The sequence below is a fragment of the Chiloscyllium plagiosum genome, unplaced genomic scaffold (assembly GCF_037043375.1).
Source record: "Chiloscyllium plagiosum isolate Xiang-an unplaced genomic scaffold, Cpla_swu_hap1 HiC_scaffold_6, whole genome shotgun sequence".
Classification (NCBI taxonomy): Eukaryota; Metazoa; Chordata; class Chondrichthyes; order Orectolobiformes; family Hemiscylliidae; genus Chiloscyllium; species Chiloscyllium plagiosum.
This window is the reverse complement of record NW_028270144.1, coordinates 66,411,846-66,437,736: the sequence shown is the minus strand read 5'-3', so window position 1 is coordinate 66,437,736 and position 25,891 is coordinate 66,411,846.

Genomic DNA, 25,891 nt, shown 5'->3' with positions numbered 1-25,891 from the left:
ATGTCTGGGTGGCCATAGAGAGGGATTTTGCAGTGACCACTGAAACATTTGAAGCCTTTCACAGCCAATGGACACCACAGGGGCTAATTTGAAATATTTCCCTAAACCAGTGCTCTTGGAGAGGACGTTAATGAGTTAATATGATAAGTTGTCTAGATAAACAAAACCATTGCACTGGATATGTCAAATGAACTAAAATAAACTTTGTGGGCTGAATTATTAAAAAGAAAATCAGATAACAAAATTGTGAACCTACATTTCTTCACTAAAATATATATTAATCAATTAACGTCGGAATAGAAACATTAAAAAGTCTGCAAGGCAACTAGTGGCCTAATGCTTGCAGTTGTAAAGTTGGTGAAATTATCAGCAATTGATAACATTAGTCTGTGACAAAAACAACTTCTTGTATCCATACATGCACGACTAAAAGCAGCAATCCCAAAATTGTTGTAAGTGATTGTTTGCTCCACCGAAGGATGTTCTGAAGTCCCTGCAGATGGGAAAAATAAGAAATCACTGAATTGATGAAAGCACTCATATTAATATTCTTGCTGTAAAAACTATTTAAAAAGTTACACTTATTGAATGAGATGTCACTGTGTGCAGAACTGTCATAATTACCCTGAAAATTGGCGCTGAACCAACCATAAGATGTGGATATTAAAACCTACTTGCTGTTTTCTAGTGTGTTGTCTGTAAGAATTGCTCAGTGTAATTATTTGCTTAGCCTGCTTTCTGATGCTACTGGTTCAGGACACTGGGAATACACTGACAGCTGATCCAGAAACGAAACTGACAACAGAAAGGTGACATCCGTGTCAAATCTCCGTGAGCAACTTTCTTTGGCAATGGTAGCAAATACCATCAATTCACTGCTGACTGTAAAATCTGGACCAATATTAACTGGGAGAATTAGTCATGCTATGGTAAGGATTAAATGGTGGGTCTAGAAATTCTGTCACACTAGCAAACTCTTTCTCCCTTTCATACAACCCATGATCTTTCTCAATTTCTTATTTATTGCTGACAAGCTCAGAAAGGTATAAATTAGCTTCCATCTTTGCAAACCATATGCCTTTGAAAGGTGACTTGAGCTACGGAAAGTGGATCAGTTCAGGAGACAACAATTTTAGAAAAAATACTGTCAGGGTAAGGCCCACTTCAAGCTGAAAAATGAACTTTAGTTAATCTTTGCTACTTGGGCAGCTCCCAATGTTGCTCTGCTGCTTTCTTATGTACACCTCAGATGACTGCAATGGTCAATTCAATGTATTGGAATTTCCCAAGCAACTGAATATTGCAGAGGTTCCTAAGCAGACTTGCAAAATACACAGATTTTCTCCAAACCAAAGATTGGTAACTCTCCTCCTAATGAAGGAATTGTTTTGAATATTTTGATATGCTCTGGTAAAACACAACAGAATAACAAAATGCCATGTGTGAATGAAATCTGAAATATGTAAAAATAAAACTTGTAAATATTTTGAATGTCTGGCAAAATCCAAGAGAGAGTCAGAAAATGAATGGGCAGAATTTTCCCACCCCTTGAACTGTGTGGGCACAGACAGAGAAGTTAGCAAAATTCAGTGAGATATCAGCAAAGACCTTCTCAGTGTCAAAACCACAATGCTCCATTTTCCAACCAAACGTTGGACGGTGAGATGAGCTTGATGTCAGGGAGTGGCAAGAGGAGTATTTGCATGGATTATCACTCATTACTAAGCTCATCACTACCTAATATCACCTCATTTCTATGTAGTTCTCTATTCTCCCACATCAATCATTCAACTCCCCCCTGCATTTAGTATTGACCATTGTTAAAGAGCCCTGTTGTGGTAATATCTTTATCCCTCGACGAAGAGGTCCTGTTTCAAGTCCCACCTGCTCTCGATGTGTGTAAAACCATCCTTGAGCAGGTTGGTTAAAAAAATAAGGTGACCATTGTTAAACTCACTTAACACGTGATGAAGTGTGGTCTCTGCCTCCCACAACACTCTTGGAAATTGTACGAATAATAGCTCATCCTTCACCTGAATTGACCTTTTCTTTGTACAATTGCTGCTAAGTTCAGGATCATTGAGATGTCAGTGTTCAATTAGCAAGGACCAACAGCCTGTTGCAAATCGCCCCTGATCAGCATTTAAACCCTTGGGTACATTCACTCTGTGTGCTTTGCAAATAGGCAATGAAATGATTTAAAATTAAATGTAGTCACAGTTTGCAATCACCTACATCATGCATTTGCCCCTTCAATATCATAATATTCAGCAGAAGTGGATCTGTGCTTAAGTGCATCAAAACAGACACTGACTAAACCTTGCCTGGATGTGCGTTTAATTATTTTCCTCTTGCATTTTGAATCTAGAGAACAGCAAATGATGTCAGTGAATGCAGCTCAAGGTGGTCTCTTCAGCATTGAGCTCTGCTTCATCCCCAGCCACCCATGTGGAGCTTTCAAGTCCCCTTATACCTCACATTATGTGGATAGTCCATTTGTACTCATCCCCACCATGTGGAGATCTACCACTTTTGAACTTTCCCTCCAACAGTTCTCCCTGCCCTTGAATACCAGCATTATATCTGCTCATCCTGCTCTTCTACATTCCCCTTGTTGAAGCCCCAGTGCCGATCACTGTCAATGACACCATCCTCCTTAGCCTACTGTGCCCTCTGATGATGTTCTGCTTACCTCCAATGCACTTTGAATTTCTTCTCCAAAACTCCCTTGTTGCAACTGTGCTAATCCTTCTGTTTTACTCCCCCGGCCTTGACTACCCGACCCTTCCAGCAGAGATTGCCCCATTGCCCCTACAGGCCACCTATCAACCTCCTAACCTCCTAAATGCCCCAGACCTCTCACCGTGTGTGATAAGCAGGCCCTGGACATGACTGACCAGTGGCCTGAGCTACTGTGTTTGCAGCTCTATGACTGATGATACCCCTGACTGCTAGCGATGGACCTACAGGAAAGATCATTGTCCAGTATCCGGACTGCACTCAGATATATGCCTTGATTGTAAGCAGGCAAAGCAAATGACTGAACATGGACCAGCCCCTGGATTATGTGTGGACTGTATCTGTGACTGATGGTACCAGGACCCTGACAGACAGCACTCCCATCTTGACTGGACTGAGGACTAGCTTTCATCCAGTTTCTGACATGGCCATTTGCTGGCTGTTCGCTGCACAGGCAGTTAGTACATGCCTTAGGTGTTAGGTTGATGTCTTAGTGTGTCTTTAAACTCCTCACCTACATTCCCCGCAAACAGATCCCTGCTGACAAGCATGCCAAACAACCTGGCATACAAAAATAAAGAACAAAGAAAATTTACAGCCCAGGAACAGGCCCTTCAGTCCTCCAAGCCTGAGCCAATCCAAATCTACTATCTAAACCTGTCGCTCAATTCCTAAGCATCTGTATCCCTGTGCTCCCCACCTACTCATGCATCTGTCCAGGATCATCTTAAATGAATCTACCATGCCTGCCTCCACCACCTCTGCTGGCAACGCGTTCCAGATACCCACCATCATCTGTGTGAAGTACTTGCCGCATGTATCCCCCTTAAACTTTTCACCTCTCAACTTGAAAGCATGACCTCTCGTTATTGAATCTTTCATCCTGGGAAAAAGCTTATCTCTATCTACCTTGTCTATACCATCCATGATTTTGTAGACCTCAATCAGGTCCCCCCTCAATCTCCTTTTTTCTAATGAAAACAAACCTAACCTACTCAACCTCTCTTCATAGCTAGCACCTTTCATACCAGGCAACATCCTCAAAAACCTTCTCTGCACCCTCTCCAAAGCGTCCACATCCTTTTGGTAATGTGGCGACCAGAACTGTACACAGTATTCTAAATGCGGTCAAACCAACGTCGTGTACAATTTTAACATGACCTGCCAAGCCTTATACTCAATACCCTGTCCAATGAAGGCAAGCATACCAAATGCCTTCTTGACCACTTTATTCACCTGTGCAGCAACCTTCAGGGTACAGAGGACCTGAACTCCCAGGTCTCTCTGCTCATCAACTTTTCCCAAGGCTCTTCCATTCACTGTATAATTCGCTCTAGAATTAGTCTTGCCAAAATGCATCACCTTACATTTGCCTGGATTGAAATCCATCTGCCACTTTTCCGCCCAACTCTCCAGTCTATCTATATTATCCTGTATTCTTTGACAGTCCCTTTGGCTTTCTGCTACTCTACCAATCTTTGTATCATCTGCAAACTTGCTGATCATACTAACAGTGCCCTCTTCCAGATCATTTATATACATCCCGAAAAACAGTAGCCCCAGCACTGATCCCTGTGGAACACCACTGGTCACCTTTATCCATTTTGAGAAACTCCCTTCAATTACTACTCTCTGTTTCCTGTTGCTCAACCAGTTCTTTATCCACCTAGCTAGAACACCCTGCACACCATGTGACTTCACTTTCTCTATTAGTTAACCATGGGGAACCTTATCAAATGCCTTACTAAAGTCCATGTATATGACATCAAAAGCCCTTCCTTCATCAATCAACATTGGTCACTTCCTCAAAGAACTCTATGAAGTTGGTAAGGCACAATCTCCCCTGCACAAATCCATGTTGCCTATCACTGATAAGTACATTCTATTCTAAATATAAATAGATCCTATCCCGCAACGCCTTCTCCAGCAACTTTCCCACCATTGATGTCAGGCTCACTGGTCTGTAGTTACCCAGAATATTCCTACTACCCTTCTTGTACAGGGGGACAACATGAGCAACCCTCCAGTCCTCCGATATCTCACCTGTATTTAAGGATGCCACAAAGATATCCGTCAGGGCCCCACCTATTTCCCCTCTCGCCTCCTTCAGCAACCTGGGATAGATCTCAGCCAGTCCTGGCGATTTGTCCACCTTAATAACCTCTAGCCTGCCCAACACATCTTCCCTACTTTTGTCAATGTGACCCAGACTAATCAAACTTCTATCTCTAATCTCAAAATTCATCATGCCCCTCTCCTCAGTGAACACTGACACAAAGTAATCATTCAGAATCTCATCCATTCTCTCAGGTTCAACACACAGCCTTCCGTCATTATCCTTTAGTGGATCAATCTTTTCTCTAGTTACCCGCTTGTTTCTTAAAAAAAAGGCTTTGAGATTCTCCTTAATTCTGCTTGCTAAAGCTATTTCATGACCCCTTTTAGCCTGTTTGATTTCTTGTTTAAGACTGGTTCTACTCTTCCGATATTTCTCCAGGGCCCATTCTGTTCTTAGCTGCCTGGACCTTATGTATGCTTCCCTTTTCCTCTTGGCTATTATACAATTTCTCCTGTCGTCCACGGTTCACAAATCTTGCCTTTCCTATCCTTTGACTTCAATGGGACATGCCTTATCCTGCACTATCTTTAACCTATCTTTGAAAGCCTCCCATGAATAAAATATGGACTTCCCTTCAAATAGCTGTGTCCAATCCACATTTCCCAGCTCATTTAGCAAAGCCATGATATCATCCTGACCAGCAATGCAACTCCACCCCCACCGCCTCTTTTACTTCCCTCCCTGTCCTGTCTGAAGCAATCTGTATCCTGGAACATTTAGTTGGCAATCATGCCCTTCCTTCAACCAAGTCTCTGTGATTACAATAACGTCATACTCCCAGGCACCAATCCAAGCCCTAAGTTCATCTGCCTTACCCACTATACTCCTTGCATTAAAGTAGATGCACTTCAGGCCACCAGTTCTTTTGCGTTCATCTGCCCTCTGCCTATTCTTCCCCTTATTAATGCTGTCTTCATGATTCTTACAGTCTCCAGTTTCCACCTGGCTGTCTACTTGCCTTCTCTTCTGGTTCCCAGCCCCTCTGTCACATTAGTTTAAAACCTCCCCAACAGCAGTAGCAAAAACTCCCCCAAGGACATTGGTTCCAGTCTGGTTCAGATGTGGACCGTTCATTTTGCAGTAGTCCCACTTTCCCCAGAACCGGTCCCAATGTCCCATGAATCTGAACCCCTCGCTCCTATACCATCCCTCAAGCCATGTGTTCATCCTGTCTATTTTTTCATTTCTACGCTGGCAAGCACGTGGCACTGGTAGCAATCCTGAGATCCCTACCTTAGAGGTCCTCCTTTTTAACTTCTCCCCTAGCTCTCTGAATTCTGCTTTCAGGACCTCATCTCGTTTTCTACTTCTATCATTGGTGCCTATATGCACCACGACAACTGCCTGTTCACCCTCCCCTTTCAGAATGCTCTGCAGCCATTCGGTGACATCCCTGACCCGAGCACCTAGGAGGCAACGTATCATCAGGGAGTCACGTTTCCGGCCACAGAACCACCTATCTATTCTCCTTACAATAGAATCCCCTATGACCATGGCCCTGCAAGTCTTTTTCCCACCCTTCTGAACAGCAGTCCCTGCCACGGTGCTATGATTTTGGCAACTGCTGCCCTCTCCTGGTGAGCCATCTCCCCCAACAGTATCCAAAACGGTATATCTGTTTTGGAGGGAGATGACTGCAGGGGACACCTGCACAGTCGTCCTATTCACTATCTCCCTCAACAATTTTGATCTGCAGTGTGACCAGATCACTAAATGTGCTATCCACGACCTCCTCAGCATCACGGATGCTCCACAGTGAGTCCATCTGCAGCTCCAGAGCCGTCATGTGGTCAAACAAGAGCTGCAGCTGGACATCATTCTTGCAAGTGTAAGAGTAAGGGACAAAGTGAGGACTGCAGATGCTGGAGATCAGAGCTGAAAATGTGTTGCTGGAAATGCGCAGCAGGTCAGGCAGCATCCAAGGAACAGGAGAATCGACGTTTCGGGCATAAGCCCGAAGATTCCTGAAGAAGGGCTTATGCCCGAAATGTCGATTCTCCTAATCCTTGGATGCTGCCTGACCTGCTGCGCTTTTCCAGCAATACATTTTCAGCTAAGAGTAAGGGACGTCAGCCATGTCCCTGAGCTCCCACATCAAGCAAGAGGCACATGCCACGGGTCTGAGGTTCCCTGTCATTGTAAACTTAGTTTTATATCAACTAACTAAAACCAAACAATGCACTTAAATATATGAAAAAGAAAGGAAAAGAAAAAATGAAATTGTTACCTTACAGAGTCTTTTTCTTCTGGTTAGAGGAGGGTGGGGTGGGGGGAGGGGGGGGGGGGTGGGAGGGAGATACTACGTATGTAGTATCACGGGTTTAGCCGCTGCTCAAATATATACTAAGTCCTCCTTACCTTCCTGGCAACCTCCTGGTCTCCACATCACCTCCACTGTATCTCCCCCTGCTTCCGGACAGGAAAAAGGCTGCGGCTTCAAAAATAAGTATTAAGCAGTTTCCTTACCTTCCCAGCACCCTTCTGGTCCCCACATCACCTTTGCTATGTCTCCCGCTGCTCCCAGGCAGGAAAATGGCTGTGGGCTTCGAAGGTAAATACTTAAGCAGTTTCCTTACCTTCCCAGCACCCTCCTGGTCTCCACGTCACCTCCACGGTGTCTCCCGCTGCTCCCGGACAGAAGTATGTTACAATGGCCTTAATGGTTAGGGCCTGGGAGTGTTGCTGAACAAACAGATCTTCTGGTGCAGGCTCATACTTCCTGAAAGTAGAGTTGCAGGTAGTCAGGATAGTGAAGAAGAAGTTGGGTATGCTTGCCTTTATTGGTCAGTGCACTCAATATAGGAGGTGGAAGATCATGTTGCAGATGTACAGGATATTGGCTCGGTCACTTTTTGGAATACTGCATTCAATTCTGATCTCATTCCTATAATGATGTGAAACTCGAAAGGAATCAGAAAAGACTTACAAGGATGTTGCCAGGGTTGGAGGGTTTGAGCTGTGGGTAGAGGCTGAATAGGCTGGGGCTATTTTCCCTGGAGCATTGGAGGCTGAAGGGTGACCTTATAAAGATTTATTATATCATGAGGGACATGGATAGGGGAAATAGACAAGGTCTTTTCCCCATGGTAGCGGGGTCCAAATCAGGAGGGCATAGGTTTAAGGTGAGAGGTGAAAATTTAAAAGGGAGCTAAGGGGCAACTTTTTCATGCAGAGGATGATGTGTGTATGGAATGAGCTGTCAGAGGAAGTGGTGGAGTCTGGTACAATTCCAACATTTAAAAGGTATTTGGATGAGTACATGAATAGGAAACACTTAGAAGGAAATGGGTCAAATGCTAGCAAACAAAACTCTATTAATTGAAACGCATAAAGATGGATAAATCCCCAGGACCTGATCAGGTGTACCCGAGAACTCCTTGGGAAGCTAGGGAAGTGATTGCTGGGCCTCTTGCTGAGATATTTGTATCATCAATAGTCACAGGTGAGGTGCCGGAAGACTGGAGGTTGATTAATGTGGTGCCGCTGTTTAAGAAGGGTGGTAAGGACAAGTCAGGGAACTATAGCCCGGTGAGCCTAATGTCGGTGGTGGGCAAGTTGTTGGAGGGAATCCTGAGGAACAGGATGTACATGTATTTGGAAAGGCAAGGACTGATTAAGGATAGTCAACATTGCTTTGTGCATGGGAAATCTTGTCTCACAAACTTGACTGAATGTTTTGAAAAAGTAACAAAGAAGATTAATGAGGGCAGAGCGGTAGATGTGATTGATATGGACTTCAGTTCAACAAGTTTCCCCATGGAAGACTGGTTAGCAATGTTACATCTCACAGAATACAGGGAGAACTAGCCATTTGGATACAGAACTGACTCAAAGATAGAAGACAGAGGGTGGTGGTGGTGTGTTGTTTTTCAGACTGGAGGCCTGTGAGCAGTAGAGTGCCACATGGATCGGTACTGGGTCCTCTACTTTTTGTCATTTATAAAAATGATTTGGATGTGAGTTTGCAGATGACACCAAAATTGGAGGTGTAGTGGACAGCGAAGAAGGTTACCTCAGTTTACAACGGGATCTTGATCAAATGGGCCAATGGGCCGAGAAGTGGCAGATGGAGTTTAATTCAGATAAACGCAAGGTGCTACATTTTGGGAAAGGAAATCTTAGCAGGACTTATACACTTAATGGAAAAGTCCTAGGGAGTGTTGCTGAACAAAGAGACCTTGGAGTGCAGATTCATAGCTCCTTGAAAGTGGAGTTGCAGGTAGATAGGATAGTGAAGAAGGCATTTGGAATGCTTTCCTTTATTGATCAGAATATTGAGTACAAGAGTTGGGAGGTCATGTTGCAGCTGTACAGGATGTTGGTTAGGCCACTGTTGGAATATTGTGTGCAATTCTGGTCTCCTTCCTATCGGAAAGATGTTGTGAAACTTGAAGGGGTTCAGAAAAGATTTACAAGGATGTTGCCAGGGTTGGAAGATTTGAGCTATAGGGAGAGGATGAACAGGCTGGGGCTGTTTTCCCTGGAGTGTCGGAGGCTGAGTGGTGACCTTATAGAGGTATACAAAAGTATGAGGGGCATGAATAAGATAAATTGAGAAAGTCTTTTCCCTGCGGTTGGGGAGTCTAGAACTAGAGGGCATAGGTTTAGGGTGAGAGGGGAAAGATATAAAAGAGACCTAATGGGCAACTTTTTCACACAGAGGGTGGTACATGTGTGGAATGAGCTGCCAGAGGAAGTTGTGGAGGCTGGTACAATTGCAACATTTAAAAGGCATTTGGATGAGTATATAAATAGGAAGGGTTTGGAGGGATATGGACTGGGTGCTGGCATGTGGGACTAGATTGGGTTGGGATATCTGGTCGGCATGGACGAGTTGGACCGAAGGGTCTGTTTCCATGCTGTACATCTCTATGACTCTATAATTTAGTATATCTGGTTGGCATGGACAAATCAGACTGAAGGCTCTGTTTCCATCTGACTCTATGACTCTATTGTTAGCAGTTGATGCATCAGCATACTTATGGACACAGCAAGGAGAGGCGTAATACTGTGAGCTGGGTAGGTGCTAAGTAAGTCAGTGCTAAGAGGAGAAGTAAGCTGCCCTGAGGTACAGCCTGGTCCAAGTCGTGAGCTGGGTGTTCGTCCGTTGTTTGGCGGGATAGGTAAAGTAGAAATTTGAATATTAATGAGAAGAACTGAACTGAAAACAAGGTATTATCAAGCAATATTCCCACATATGTTGCAACTTGCTGCTGCCTCATGAAAATTTCACCACACCATGTGTGAAAAGCATGAGAGATTGCATGATTTACTCCTGACATTGACAGAGACCTCGATAGACTTCTTGACTGATTGCTCCATAAATCTCACAAAAGCTCCTGTTGCTCAGACCCCTCAAAGTTTCTGCCCTTAATTTCTATTTTGAACTGATTACAGCCATGCAATACATGAGATTTTGTTTTGTAGAGGTATTATATAAAAGTAATTTATTGTTGAATAAAATGTTGCATAATTTCTGAGTGAAACATTAAGAAAGTGAAAGAAATGCAGGAAGCAAAGTAAAACCTAAATTATTGTAATTTCAATCCAATTTTTAAAGATCTATTTCTAGGACATGGGCTTTGTTTGCCAGGCCAGCATGTCTTGCATTTGATAGCACCACTTTGTGAAATTAGGGATGAGCCCTCTACTTGAACTGTTACATCTGAGAAAGTTCCTGTTGTATAACCTGGGATTTTAACCCAGCAAAGAGGAAGAAATGGCATTATCTGTTCCACTCTGATGGTGTTTAATCTGGAAAGGAATCTAAACAGGATGGTGCTCCAATGCACCTGCCCTTTTCAGTTGTGGGGTTTGTGATGCTGTTGAAGGTGGCATAATAACTTGCTGCAATGCATCCCAAAGAGAAGATGGATTATAGCTGCATTGCATGAATTGTGAAAGGGGTGGTGGACTGTATGCTGTAAGTGAGACAGTTTTATCATGGATAGTAAGTGAAAGTGAGGACTGGAGATGCTGGAGATGAGAGTTGAGGGTGCTGCGCTGGAAAAGCAGAGCATCCGAGGAGCAGGAAAATCGATGCCTGATGAAGGGCTTTTGTCTGAAATGTTGATTTTCCTGCTCCTCAGATGCTCCCTTATCCTGGATGTTGTCAAGTTTTGTTATTATGAAATTGCAATTACATCTACCACACTAAGTGGGGAGTATTCTGTCAACTCCTGTCTTGAACCTTTTAGATTGGGCAGAGAATTTGGAGAATCAGGAGGCAAGTCACTTACTCCTTAGATGCTGGATCTGTCCCACGTAGATTGGAAGTAGCATATATAACATCATTCTTCAAGAAAAGAGGGAGGCAGAAAGCAGGAAGCTGCAGGCCGGTTAGCTTGACATTTGTCACAGGGTGGGTGGTGGAATGAATTCCTGGGCTCCCTGGTTGCAAACAGTTTCCATTCTTGAGTCGGTTTCTAAGTCGATTTGTATGCAGATCAGAACACAACACAAATCAATACAAAATAGCAGTTCACAAGTAAAGGAAAAGTTTGTTGTTAGCTGTTTAAAACTACACCCCTGTATGGGACAGCATTTGTAAGTCTGAGCACTCATAAGTCAGATATTCATAAACTGGGGACTCCCCCATAATAAAGATGGTATACTTGGAAAATCGCAGTGTAGTATTTGTAATGAAAGAGGAGAAATAATAGATAGGGTAGACTTGGATTTCTGCAAGTAATTTAATAAGATATAACTTCAAATGTTGTTGGAGCTAATATATTAATACATGGTGTTGGAGCTAATATATTAATATGGCTAATAGATTTGCTGATTCAAAGGAAACAGAGGACAAGGATAATCTTTTTCAGGTTGGCAAGCTACATCTGGTGGAGTACCTCAGACATTAGTGCTGACCCTCAACTTTTTATAATCTAGATGAATGAATTGGATGAAGGAACTGAATATATGGTACCCACATTTGCCAAAAGCACCAAGATAGGTAGGTAAGAAGAAAGAAAATAACTTGTTAAGAGAAAGTGGAAATATATAAAAGAGATATATAAAAGTCAAATGAGGGGGGAGAAAGTTGAAGATGGAGTATGATGTGATAAATGTGAACTTGTTGATTTTGATGGGAATAACAGAAAAGCTGTATACCATTTAAATGAAGACAGATTGCTGAAGTCAATCAGGGTGTCCTGGTACACAAATAAGAAAACGTTAATTTGGAAATACAGCAAGTGATTAGGAAGACAAATGAAATGTTATATTTTATTGCAAGGCAATTGACTATAAAAGTATGAAAATTTCACAGAGTCTGTGTAGGACATTGATAAGATCATATTGAGTGGATTCTTAGAACAGCTGGTGCTGGACTTTACCAGGGAGAAGGCAATTCTGGATCTGGTGTTGTGCAACAAACCAGATTTGATCAGGGACCACAAAGTGAAGGAGCCATTAGGAGGTAGTGACCATAATACAATAAGCTTTAATCTGCAATTTGAAAGGGAGAGGGTACAATTGGAAGTGACAATATTTCAGTTGAATAAAGGGAACTATGGAGCTGTGAGAGAGGAGCTGGCCAAAGTTCAATGGTGCAATACCTTAGCAGGGATGGCAGTGGAACAACAATGGCAGGTATTTCTGGGTATAATGCAGAAGATGCAGGATCAGTTCATTCCAAAAAGGAAGAAAAATCCTAAGAGGAGGCAGGGGTGGCCGTGGCTGAAGAGGGATGTTAAGAAACATATAAAGTCAAAAGAGAAAAAGTATAACATAACAAAGATGAGTGGGAAAACAGAGGACTGGGAAGCTTTTAAAGAACAACAGAGGATTACTAAGAAGGAAACATGCAGAGACAAAATGAGGTACGAAGGTAAACTAGCCAAAAATATAAAGGAGGATAGTAAAAGCTTTTTTCAGGTATGTGAAAGGCAAAAAAATGGTTAAGACTAAAATTGGGCCCTTGAAGACAGAGACGAGTGAATATATTACGGGGAACAAAGAAATGGCAGAAGAGTTGAATTGGTACTTCAGATCTGTCTTCACTGGGGAAGACACAAGCAATCTCCCAGAGGTAATAGTGGCTGAAGGACCTGAACTGAAGGGAATTTATATTTAGCAGAAAATGGTGTTGGAGAGACTGAAGGTTGTTGATAAGTCCCCGGGGCCTGATAGTTTACATCCCAGGGTACTGAAGGAGGTGGCTCTAGAAATCTTGGATGCATTGGTGACCATTTTCCAATGTTCTATAGATTCAGGATCAGTTCCTGCGGATTGGAGGGTGGCTAATGTTGTCCCACTTTTTAAGAAAGGAGGGAGAGAGAAAGCAGGGAATTATAGACCAGTTAGTCTGACCTCAGTGGTGGGAAAGATGCTGGAGTCAATTATAAAGGATGAAATTACGACACATCTGGATAGCAGTAACAGGATAGGTCAGAGTCAGCATGGATTTATGAAGGGGAAATCATGCTTGACTAATCTTCTGGAATCTTTTGAGGATGTAACTCTGAAGATGGACAAGGGAGATCCAGTAGATGTAGTATACCTGGACTTTTAGAAAGCTTTTGATAAAGTCCCACATAGGAGGTTAGTGAGACAAAAAGGGCGCATGGTAATGGGGGCAAAATACTGACTTGGATTAAAAATTGGTTGGCTGACAGGAAACAAAGAGTAGTGATAAATGGCTCCTTTTCAGAATGGCAGGCAGTGACCAGTGGGGTACCGCAGGGATCAGTGCTGGGACTGCAGCTTTTTACAATATACATTAATGATATAGATGATGGTATTAAAAGTAATATTAGCAAATTTGCTGATGATACAAAGCTGGGTGGCAGGGTGAAATGTGAGGAGGATGTTAGGAGATTACAGAGTGACCTGGACAGGCTAGGTGAGTGGACAGATGCATGGCAGATGCAGTTTAATGTGGATAAATGTGTGGTTATCCACTTTGGTGACAAGAACAGGAAGACAGATTACTACCTAAATGGAGTCAAGTTAGGTAAAGCGGCAGTACAATGAGATCTAGGTGTTCTTGTACATCAGACAATGAAAGCAAGCATGTGAAGAAAGCTAATAGCATGCTGGCCTTCATAACAAGACGAATTGAGTATAGAAGCAAAGAGGTTCTTCTGCAGCTGTACAGGGCCCTGGTGAGACTGTACCTGGAATATTGTGTGCAGTTTTGGTCTCCAAATTTGAGGAAAGACATTCTGGCTATTGAGGGAGTGCAGCGTAGGTTCACAAGATCAATTCTCGGAATGGTGGGACTATCTTACGTTGAAAGACTGGAGCAACTGGGCTTGAATACCCTTGAGTTTAGAAGACTGAGAGGGGATCTGATTGAGATGTATAAGATTATTAAAGGATTGGACATTCGGGAGGCAGGAAGCATGTGTCTGCTGATGGGTGAGTCCCGAACCAGAGGACACAGTTTAAAAATAAGGGGTAGGCCATTTAGAACAGAGTTGAGGACAAACTTCTTCACCCAGAGAGTGGTGGGTGTATGGAATGCTCTGCCCCAGAAGGCTGTGGAGGCCAAGTCTCTGGATACTTTCAAGAAAGAGTTGTATAGAGCTCTTAAGGATAGTGGAATCAAGGGTTATGGAGATAAGGCAGGACAGGATATTGATTGAGGATGATCAGCTATGATCATAATGAATGGTGGTGTTGGCTCAAAGGCCAGAATGGCCTACTCCTGCACCTATTGTCTATTGTCTATTGCACTGTGTATTTGTTTTGGTCTCCATATTTGAAAAACAAGTAATCACTTTAAAAACAGATAGAGAAGGTTCACTTGACTCATTCCTGAGATGAAGGACTTATTTTATGAAGAACAGGTGAGCAGGTTAAGTCTATAGTAATTAGAACTAAAATGAATTAGACCTGAACTTATTATAAAAGGGAAGACATGAGGGAAACTGGATTGAGATAAATATCAGGAGCATGTTTCCTTTTGAGGGAGAGACTGAAACTAGAGTATACAAAATAAAACAATTCCTTTTTGAGACATGAATGACCCTTTTTTTAACCTCTTAGAGGGTCATTAGTGTGTTCAATTTTCTTCTCTAGAAGATTGGAACTTTAGATTTATTCAAGACTGCGTTAGATGGATTTTTATATGAAAGGGAGCCAGGAGTTTTGGGCTGCAGATGGAAAAGTCAAATTGAGACCATCTTTAAATCAGCTGTGATTTTAATGAATGGTGAATACGCTCAAAGGACCAAATTGTTAACCTCTGCTTTTATGTTCATTGTAGAATACTTAGATTTTAACATGCACAAGTAGCTGTTGCATTTATTTGACTAGTCCTGGTGAGAATCTGGTCACTGAAAACTCCAAGGATGCTCATGATGGGAGAATCAATCGTGATAATATCATTGACTATCAAATATCAATCTTTCTCTTACCGTGTGGTGTGAATATTAATTGCCACTTAATAGTCCGAAGCTGGATCTGATTCAAGTTTTGTTGTTTGCAACTTCAGACTGCAGCAATATTTGAGTAATCGCGATTGGAGCAGAATGTTTTGTAATCATTATCGAACTTCTTTACTACAGTCATAGAATCATAGAGATGTACAGCACGGAAACAGACCCTTCGGTTCAACTCGTCCATGCTGAACAGATATTCTAATCTAATCTAATTCCATTTGCCAGCATTTGGCCCATATTCCTCTAAACCCTTCCTATTCATGTATCCATCCGGATGTATTTTAGATGTTATAATTGTACCAGTCTCCACAACTTCCTCTGGCAGCTCATTAAACACACGCGCCAACAGTCTGCATGAAAAAGTTGGCCTTTAGGTCCCTTTTAAATCTTTCTGCACTTGCCCTAAACCTATGCCCTCTAGTTCTGGACTCACTCACCCCAGGGAAAAAACCTTGTATATTTGCTCTATCCACGCCCCTCATGATTTTATAAACCTCTGCCTCCGTCTTTCCAGGGAAAACAGCGCCAGTCTATTCAACCTCTTCCTGTAGCTCAAATCCTTCAACCCTGGCAACATCCTTGTAAATCTTTTCTGAACCCTTTCAATTTTCACAAAATCCTTCCAGGAGGAGGGAGACCAGAATTGCACACAATATTCCAAAAGTGGCCTAACTGATGTAGTGCACAGCTGCAGCATGACTTGCCAACTCCTATACTCAATGCTCTGTCCAATAAAGGAAAGCATATCGCGCACTTTCTTCACTATTCTATCACTTGTGACTCTACTTTCAATGAACCTGCACTCCAAGGTCTCTTTGTTCAGCAACATTCCCCAGGACCTTACCGTTAAGTGTATAACTTCTACTCTGATTTGCTTTTCTAAAATATAGCACCTCACATTTATCAAAAATAACCTCCATCTGCCTTTCCTCAGCCCTTTGGCCCACCTGATCAAGATCCCGTTGTACAGTGAGGTAACCTTCTTCGCTGTCCATGGTACCTCTAATTTTGGTGTCATCTGCCAACTTACCAACTATTGCTCCTACGTTCACATCCAAATCATTTATACAAATGACAAAAAGCAGTAGAACCAGCACCAACCCTTGTGGCATGCCACCCGACACAGGCTTCCAGTCTGAAAAGCAACCACCCACCACTACCCTGGGGATTTATCCACTCTTATGCATTTTAAAACATCCAGCACCTCCTCCTCTGGAATATGGGCAATTTCCCAAGATGTCACCGTCTATTTCCCCACATTCTATACCTCCCATGTCCTTCTCCACAGAAAACACTGATGCAAAATACTCACTTTGTATCTCTCCACCTCCTGTGGCTCCACACAAAGGCTGACTTGCTGATCTTTGAGGGGCCCTTTTCTATCCCTAGTTACCTTTTTGTTCTTAAAGTATTCATAAAATCCCTTTGGATTCTCCTTAATCCTATTTGCCAATGCCATCTCATGTCCCCTTTTTGCCCTCCTGATTTCCCTCTTAACTATTCTCCTACTGCCTTTATACTCTTCTAAAGATGCACTTGATCGCTGCTGTTTATATCTGACATATGCTTTCTTCTTTTTCTTAACCAAAACCTCAACTTCTCTAGTCGTCCAGCATTCCCTACACCTACCAGCCTTCTCTTTCACCCTAACAGGAATATACTGTCTCTGGACTCTGGTTATCTCATTTCTGATGGTTTCCCATTTTCCAGCTGTTCCTTTGCCTGTGAACATCTGCCCCCAATCAGCTTTTGAAAGTTCTTGCCTAATCACTGTCAAAATTAACCCTCCTCCAGTTTAGAACTTTAACTTTTAGGTCTGGTCTCTCATTTTCCATCACTATTTTAAAACTAGTCAAATTATGGTCGCTGGCCCCAAAATGCTCTCCCACTGACACCTCTGTCACCTGCCCTGCCTTATTTCCCAAGAGTAGGTCAAGTTTTGCAGCTTCTCTCATAGGTACATCCACATTTTGAATCAGAAACATTTCTTCTCGTGTGATGATGGAGAGAAGATTATTCATGAAGTGTCTGAAGTAAGTTAGAATAGACTCATAGGGTAGAATCCCTACAGTGTGGAAGCAGGTCATATGGCCCATCGAGTCCACACTGACCCTCCAAAGAGCATCCCATCTAGACTACCCCACCTACCTTATTTCTGTAACCCTGTATTTCCCATGGCAATCCAAAGTTAGACCTGAAATCCTGCCCTGAGAAACTCCTGCAGTATTATTCTCAAGATGGTTTCCTCCTAATAACTGCAATCATCTTCTATTGCACTTAATATTACCCCAGCCACTGGAGAGGTTCCCCCAGTTTCCTGGTGCCAAGCTCACTAAATTGCTGTACAATATAAAAGGCTATCAATCTTACCTCAGCATGACAACCAATCTTTTTTTGTCAATACTTGAACCAATGCTACAAAGACATCTAGGTCTGAATGTCCTAGAGGAAAACAATTTGAGATCTCTTGCTGTTTTGGTGAAACCTTCTTATCCGAGGTGTGGTTTAAACCTGAAATATGAGTCCAACTGTGGAAAACCTAAGGAGCTTGGATGTTTCAATGTCAGAGATGATCTCATTGAAGTACATAATAGTAGTAAAATATATGAAACAAGTTACATTAAAAAACTAAATTAAATATAAGTGTGGGACCAGGGGGCACTGATTCAAATTAGTAAAGGGTAACTTTAGGATTGATATCAGGCAGCTCTTAAATAACGCACGTCTAACACTTGAAATAAACAGGGGGAATCATTTAAGAAATTTAGTTGCAGCAGAGTATATAGTTATTCTAGATGGATGAATTACATAGGCCAAATGTCATTCCCCATTTGCACATATCTTGTGATCTTATTATAGTTTTTTTCTGGTTGCTGTGCCCAGTTTTAAAATCAAGTTTTTCTGCCAAAGTCAATAAAAGCTTTCATCCTCAGGAATGATCCTGATTGAATTACTTTCAAGCACGCTGGTTTGCCTTGCAATTTTATTCCGTTACTGTGAACTTTTTTTGCTTGGTTGTTATTCAAAAAATCAATGTTGTGCTGCATACAGAAAGCACAAAACAGTGTATAATTATCCTTTGACATATCAGTAGGTTGCTCACCAGTAAGTGTATTTTCTGGTTTTGTGATTGGTGATATAATCAATGTTCAATTCAACACAAAAATTACAGCACAGCATATAATTATCACTACCTGCATTTCTTTAGGATTGATGTATCATAACTGATGTCTATCTGTAACACCTTAATTTAAAGGAAACAAAATTGATACTTTTTTTAAAATAGCATTTTCAGTTTGAGTTATAGGAAAGGCTAGATAATCTGTTGCCTGTGATGATTGGATTATTCTTTTGAATGTTGCATTGATGGATGCAACGTTTCTTACGAGTATCAGCATTAAAACCTTTCTAAGCTTCAACCTTTTTTTAATGCAGCACACGATTCTCTGCATTGCTCTAATGTTAATGTTGATGTATATTTTGTCCCACAAATCTGGACGACACAAGTTTCAGTACAACGGTAAATGCTTTATTAACGGACAGCCGGCGAGAGATTGTCAATGTCCCCAAAAGCAGCTGTGTGTTTACTTCTAGTGACACTTCTCCACAAATCTCTGTCCTACACACAAAAACAGTACTTTTACAAGGATTAAACAAAAGATTTATCAGTCACATTGTCAATTGTCATTACATAGTTTAAAGCAGGTAATTATGAATTTACAAAGCCTGATGAATATTATTGTCCTGTGATAATGTGTGAATGGATTACAGGAACTGATTATCATATTCTTCATGATTATAAATTGATGGGAAGAGATTAAGACAGAAGGGTTTCATCTGCTCTACATGTGGGATTCACATACCTATGCTAATATGGAGGGGAAGCAAGACAATGGGAGCAGGAATTAAAGAAGGTTGTGGCCAAAGACCTTAAATTTACCTGGGTTCACCAACACATTCCACCCTGACCTTAAATTTACCTGGACCATCTCTGACACCTCCCTCTCCTTCCTGGACCTCTCCATCTCCATCAGTGACGACCGACTTGACACTGACATTTTCTACAAACCCACCGACTCCCACAGCTACCTGGATTACACCTCTTCCCACCCTACCTCTTGCAAAAATGCCATCCCGTATTCCCAATTCCTCCGCCTCTGCTGTATCTGCTCCCAGGAGGACCAGATCCACCATAGAACACACCAGATGGTCTCCTTCTTTAGAGACCGCAATTTCCCTTCCCACGTGGTTAAAGATGCCCTCCAACGCATCTCGTCCACATCCCGCACCTCCGCCCTCAGACCCAACCCCTCCAACCGCAACAAGGACAGAACGTCCCTGGTGCTCACCTTCCACCCTACCAACCTTCGCATAAACCAAATCATCCGCCGACATTTCCGTCACCTCCAAACAGACCCCACCACCAGGGATATATTTCCCTCCCCACCCCTCTCCGCCTTCCGCAAAGACCATTCCCTCCGTGACTACCTGGTCAGGTCCAGGCCCCCCTACGACTCACCCTCCCATCCTGGCACTTTCCCCTGCCACCGCAGGAACTGTAAAACCTGTGCCCGCACCTCCTCCCTCACCTCCATCCAAGGCCCTAAAGGAGCCTTCCACATTCATCAAAGTTTTACCTGCAAATCCACTAATATCATTTATTGTATCCGTTGCTCCCGATGCGGTCTCCTCTACATTGGGGAGACTGGGTGCCTCCTAGCAGAGCGCTTTAGGGAACATCTCCGAGACACCCACACCAATCAACCAAACCGCCCCGTGGCCCAACATTTCAACTCCCCCTCCCACTCTGCCGAGGACATGGAGGTCTTGGGCCTCCTTCACCACCGCTCCCTCTCCACCAGACGCCTGGAGGAAGAACGCCTCATCTCCCGCCTCGGAAGACTTCAACCCCAGGGTATCAATGTGGACTTCAACAGCTTCCTCATTTCCCCTTCCCCCACCTCATCCTAGTTTCTAACCTCCAGCAACACTGTCCCCTTGACTTGTCCGGACTTGTCCGACCTGCCCAGCTCCTTTTCCACCTATCCACTCCACCCTCTCCTCCCTGACCTATCACCTTCATCTCCTCCCCCACTGACCTATTGTACTCTATGCTACTCTATCCCTACCCCCACCCTCCTCTAGCTTATCTCTCCACGCTTCAGGCTCACTGCCTTTATTCCTGATGAAGGGCTTCTGCCCGAAACGTCGATTTTGCCTGTCCTCGGATGCTGCCTGAATTGCTGTGCTCTTCCAGCACCACTGATCCAGAATCTGGTTTCCAGCATCTGCAGTCATTGTTTTTACCCCAAAGCTATCAGCCTTGTCTGGGAAGGACAAATACGTCTGTCTGAAGCTCCAGAGGAATCCACTGGACTCCTTTTCTGGGATACAGTCAGCCTCCCCCCTACTGATATGTTCTGTCTATATTGTAAGAGGTTTCCAATTGATGCTGCAGTGAATCTTTTTGGCAGTGGAATATTTAACCCTTGAGTACCCAATGTGCTTGAAGGAGAAGTAAAATATGGAACTGATCCCTTGTGGCTTTCTAACTTCCTCATCAATGTTAACTTGCGAATATCAGACATTACCACGTTACTTTTTTTTCTGAGTAAGTGTTTAAACATTTAATTGTTGCCAGTTTTCTCTACTTTAGAAACAAAGAAAGCAAATATCTGTAAAAGCTAATATCAAATTTGCATATTACCCCATAAACTCACTTTGGTTACAAAAATAACATCATTCAACTCATTAAATTCAATCTCACAAATGTCACTAACTGATAGGCCAATTATATTATTGTTTTTTATGTCAATGCATTTTCAAAAGTTAATTTAATCCAACTAAGAAATATAACTTGTTACTTGGGTCAATAGTGTACATTCCAATATGCTAAGTGTCAAGAGCCAAGATTATATAAGTTTATTTTCCTAGGATTATGTTTTTAACTTAAAATAAAATTGAGGAATTAAAAGAGAAGAGTAATCTGTTCTAATATCTTGCGACAATAAACCCAATTAAAGGTGAAAGGAGGCTTGAGTTGTTTTACTGGGAAGCAGGTGCAAGATGTTCCCTTTTTTGACCATTTGTGCTGACAATGTGAGTCTTTAACCTAGCTATTTAATTCCAAAATAGAATAGAATTAGGGTCTAATAGTTAACCATCTTTTCTACATGGATATAAGATCCATGTAATTCATGTTGCCATGGAGATGGGCTTGGAGAGGAGCAGGTTGCTTTGGAAATCATAGTAGATTTGGATTACAAGGTTCTCCTACTACATATCTCTGAATTTCACAGATAGGCTAATCTGCCACTATTCAAGAGGAAAAAGTTAGAATTGATGCAGGCAACAAGCCTCAATGTTTCATTGCACAGGAATGTAAGTGATAATGTGTCCTCTGATTGAAAATATTGAAATTGTAAGGATTTCAAATCAGGTTGAAATATTTCCCTATCTTGAGCTGGAAGGAATGTATCCAGGGAACCCTGAACATGAAAGATAGTTTTGGATTAAAAGTCACCAGACCAGGAGAGGAAAAGCTTAGGACAAAATAATCAAATTGGAATAATTCCAGGAAAAATAAATGTCTTCTTAAGGAACAGTGTGAAGCATATCTGTGCTGGGAGATTTTTGGTCATTTTAGATAGTAAAAGGGGAAAATTCTGTTCTATACTTTCAAGTAGGCATTTCATGCAAAAGTAAAGCTGAGAATCTGTACAGTCTTGAAGCAGGCCATTTGGTCCATCAAGTCCGCAACACCCCTCCGAAGAGCATCCCATCCCCTAACCCTGTAACCCTGCATTTCCCATGGCTAATTCACCTTACCTGCACATCCATGGAAACAATGGGGCAATTTAGTATGGCCAATCCACTTAATCTGCACATCTTTAGACTGTGGGAGGAAACTGGAGCATCCAGAGGAAACCCACTCAGACAGTGGGAACATGCAAATTCCATAAAGGTAGTTGCCCAAGGCTGGAATCAAACCCAGATCCCAGGTGTTATGATGCAGTAGTGCTAACCACTGAGCCACCATGCTTAGGCAATGCTGCTTTTGGTTCATATGCCCCTGTAAAGTCTTAAAATTTGAAATCTTCTCTGTGATCCTGTAAATTGATCACTGGCAATTTTACTTCATTTTTAAAAAAATATTAAAACATAAAATTAAAAATCTCCTTAGAGATTATATTATCAGTGATGCTAAACCCTCTTGAAGATACAATTTCTCACTGTGGAGCATTGATATTGGCACAAACTGTATTTTACTGCATAGATGGGTTTTGACTTTCAGGCAAAAACCCTCCTGATGAAGGACTTTTGCCCGAAAAGTCGAGCAACACCACTCTAATCTTGACTCTGATCTCCAGCATCTGCAGTCCTCACTTTCACTTAGGTTTTGACTTCCTATCATTTTATAAACTTTAGCCATGTCTTCCATTCCTTTTCTGCCTAATTTGGTCAATCACGTGGGGAATGATTCCACCAAGATCCCTGCCATTTCTGTTATTTTTAGGTTATTTTCTAATAGAGCTTCCAATGGCTGCTGAAAGCCTATGCCAAAATATTGATGGGCATTCACAAAATCATAAGATAACATCCTGTTATATTTCCCTCATAACTGCTGAAATGATGCTGGACTCAAGGGGCCTCTATATATTACAGAGATCCAACATTGCTGAGGCAGGCAAAAAAGAAGTTAAACTCACCAAATAGAATAAATGTAATTAATGATAGAGGGTAAGCAGTCTTCTCTTTATCTGACTTGGAGGCAGTCTGTCTGCCACTGAAGGATGAGCAATTATATTCTACCTTGTCTCTATTTCTTTTGATGTATTTGGGTTTCCCACCATAAACTTTAGGGATCAACAATCACAGACTTCTAAAATAGACATTCCAGTGTGATTTCAATTCAATCATGGGATGTGATCATCGATAGCTTGGCCACTATTTATTGCTAATCCATAGTTGCCCTTGAGAACGTGATGCTGAGCTGCAATTTGGAACTGCTGAAGTCCATTTGACAGAGTGGTGCCTGCAATCCTGTTTGGGAGGGAGTTTGAAGATTTTTATCTCTTGACAAAAAAGGAGCAGTGATATATTTCTAAATCATAATGGGGAATGGCTTTGAGGGCAACTTGCAGATGATGGTGTTCTAAATTAAAATGGGGGAGAAAGTGAGGACTGCAGATGCTGGAGATCAGAGCTGAAAATGTGCTGCTGGAAAAGCGCAGCAGGTCAGGCAGCATCCAAGGAGCAGGCGAATCGACGTTTCGGGCATGAGCCTGAAGAAGGGCTCATGCCCGAAACATCGATTCTCCTGCTCCTTGGATGCTGCCTGACCTGCTGCGCTTTTCCAGCAACACATTTTCAGTTCTAAATTATGATGGCTGTATGTTTGGAAGGTGCTTTATAAGGATCCTTGGTGAGACTCTGCAGTACATCTTGTAGATGATTCCCATTGCTGCTACTGAGCGTCAATGATAGGAGGAGTGGCGTTTGGTGGATGTGGTGCATAAGTAAAGGTCAAAAGCCTATCTGCCTGTTCGATAGATATGAAGTGCATCATAATATAAAGCCAGTGTTCACTTTTCATTATCATGCTGTTCTTTGTCACACAGAATGTCTCATTCTGAAACCAGAGAAGAAAATCTAAATGGAAGTGATTATCGCCCCCATTCTAACTTGTGCCAGAGTTTCCATCACATTTACACAAGTGACAAGGCAAGTAAAAATTGTTTCAAATTTGTTCCAATTTCTCACTGTTCAGTTGTATTGGAGGGAAGCTATGTTGAAGTGTGAGGCAGATGATGTCCATACTATGGGAGAGGCATAGAGGAAGTGGGTATTGTGCATGGGAAAGAGGACAGGCTGAAGTATGCATGATTGGGCACAGGTAAGGATGGTGAGAAAAGCCATGCTGTGATGGGAAGTGAGCAGGAAGGTTGGCATCAGACTGGGAATGGCAAGGATATGAATGCATGAAAGTGCAATGAATGAGGGTAATTATTCCAACATACACTGTCTGCAGGCCCATTCCTTCAGAAAGAACTATAATGTTTATCTTTTTAAGTTTACTTCTCTTTTTTTACATTTATCCTAAGAAGACTGTAGTGCTGAACTTTTAAACTTATTTATTTATTTTTCTATTTCTGTAATTAAGAATTTGCATCTTGGTATTTTGTACCTAAGATGCCACTGTGTGTGGTGACATTGTACACTTTTCACTGTATTCTCGTATCCCATACTTAAGTACGTGGCAATAAAACCTAACTTTAAACCTAACACAAGCAAGCTGCTGTGTCATGGGATATTGTTAAGTTTCAGTGTTGTTGGAGTTTAACAAACACTTCCAAAAATGACATACTTGGAAGCAATGTTTCCTATTGCACCCTTTCATTACCATTGTAAGTATTTTGGGAAGAACAGGAAGGAGCATTCAGAATCAGAATTTCCCATTATTTAATCTTCTATAACCTCCCACTGCTGGCAGATGACAATGATAAAATGATGGCTAAAAAGGAAGGTGAGGAACTGCCTGCAAATAAGGACTGTAGTTGAGTGGATGTAATAATGTAATGGAGAATGCTTAACAAGGCATAGTGAGATAGATGATAAAGCACAAATATAATTCAATTAACAAATAACTCAAAATTTCCTGACCTGATTAGAACATCATACTACTTCCTGCATTGGATCCATGATCTGTACATGACACTCTTGCTGTTCATTTCCTCAACTAACCCCAATCAAACAATTTTGATGGCATCAGCAGGTTTCTTCCTTCCATTGCCACCTCCAGGTAATAGCAGGCTCCTTTTACTCTGATCAATGTGTTTTCTCTCATGTCTTATGCCATTAATGGTGGTGACTACTACATTAGTGGTATTAATAATTTGATGGAAAGCATATGGACAATTAACAGCAGGTACTGCAGTTTCTGGATGTATTCCTGGATGTGTTGTGAGAAGTGGGGCTGGATTTAATGGGGCTCCAGGGTCCCTGCACCCCAAGACAACAAATTGTGAAAGGGTCCATTCCTTGAACTAACAGCTCACCCCACAGGAATTTCACTCTTGAAAGGGTACTAATTGAATTGATGTGGTACTTCTGCTCCCCCATCTGGGAGAGCTCCCTGTCAACTGAATGACTGGCAATTTTCTGATCCCAGCAGCAGCATATAAAGCAATAAACACTATGGGACCTCGATGCTAAGAAGGCAAAAATAAGCAGTGAAAGGATATATCACTGGAACCAGGTTGGAATGCCCCATGAAGCAGGGCAAGAATGTAGGGGAACAGAGAAGATAAGCCAGGGACTTTAGGAAATCAGGGGTAGGGTATGACCTGGGAATGATTTGGGTTTCTCAGTGAGAATTGATGGACCGATTGCTTGACTTGGGTCTCTCTCCTTGCTGGTTAGATTACCCTTGGTGGGGACAGTGGGATGAGGCGCTCAACACACCTACAAACAGGAGAGCTGTCAGTTGTGCCCTCTCCCACTGGTAAAATGGCATTGAGGGCAGGATCCATAGCTCTGCAGGGTCATGTCAGTGAGGACATTTTATGGATCTACCATTTACAAACACTAATGAGGGAGTCAGTTAAATCCAGTTCATCAGTCAATGATCTCTTAAAACCATTTAAGA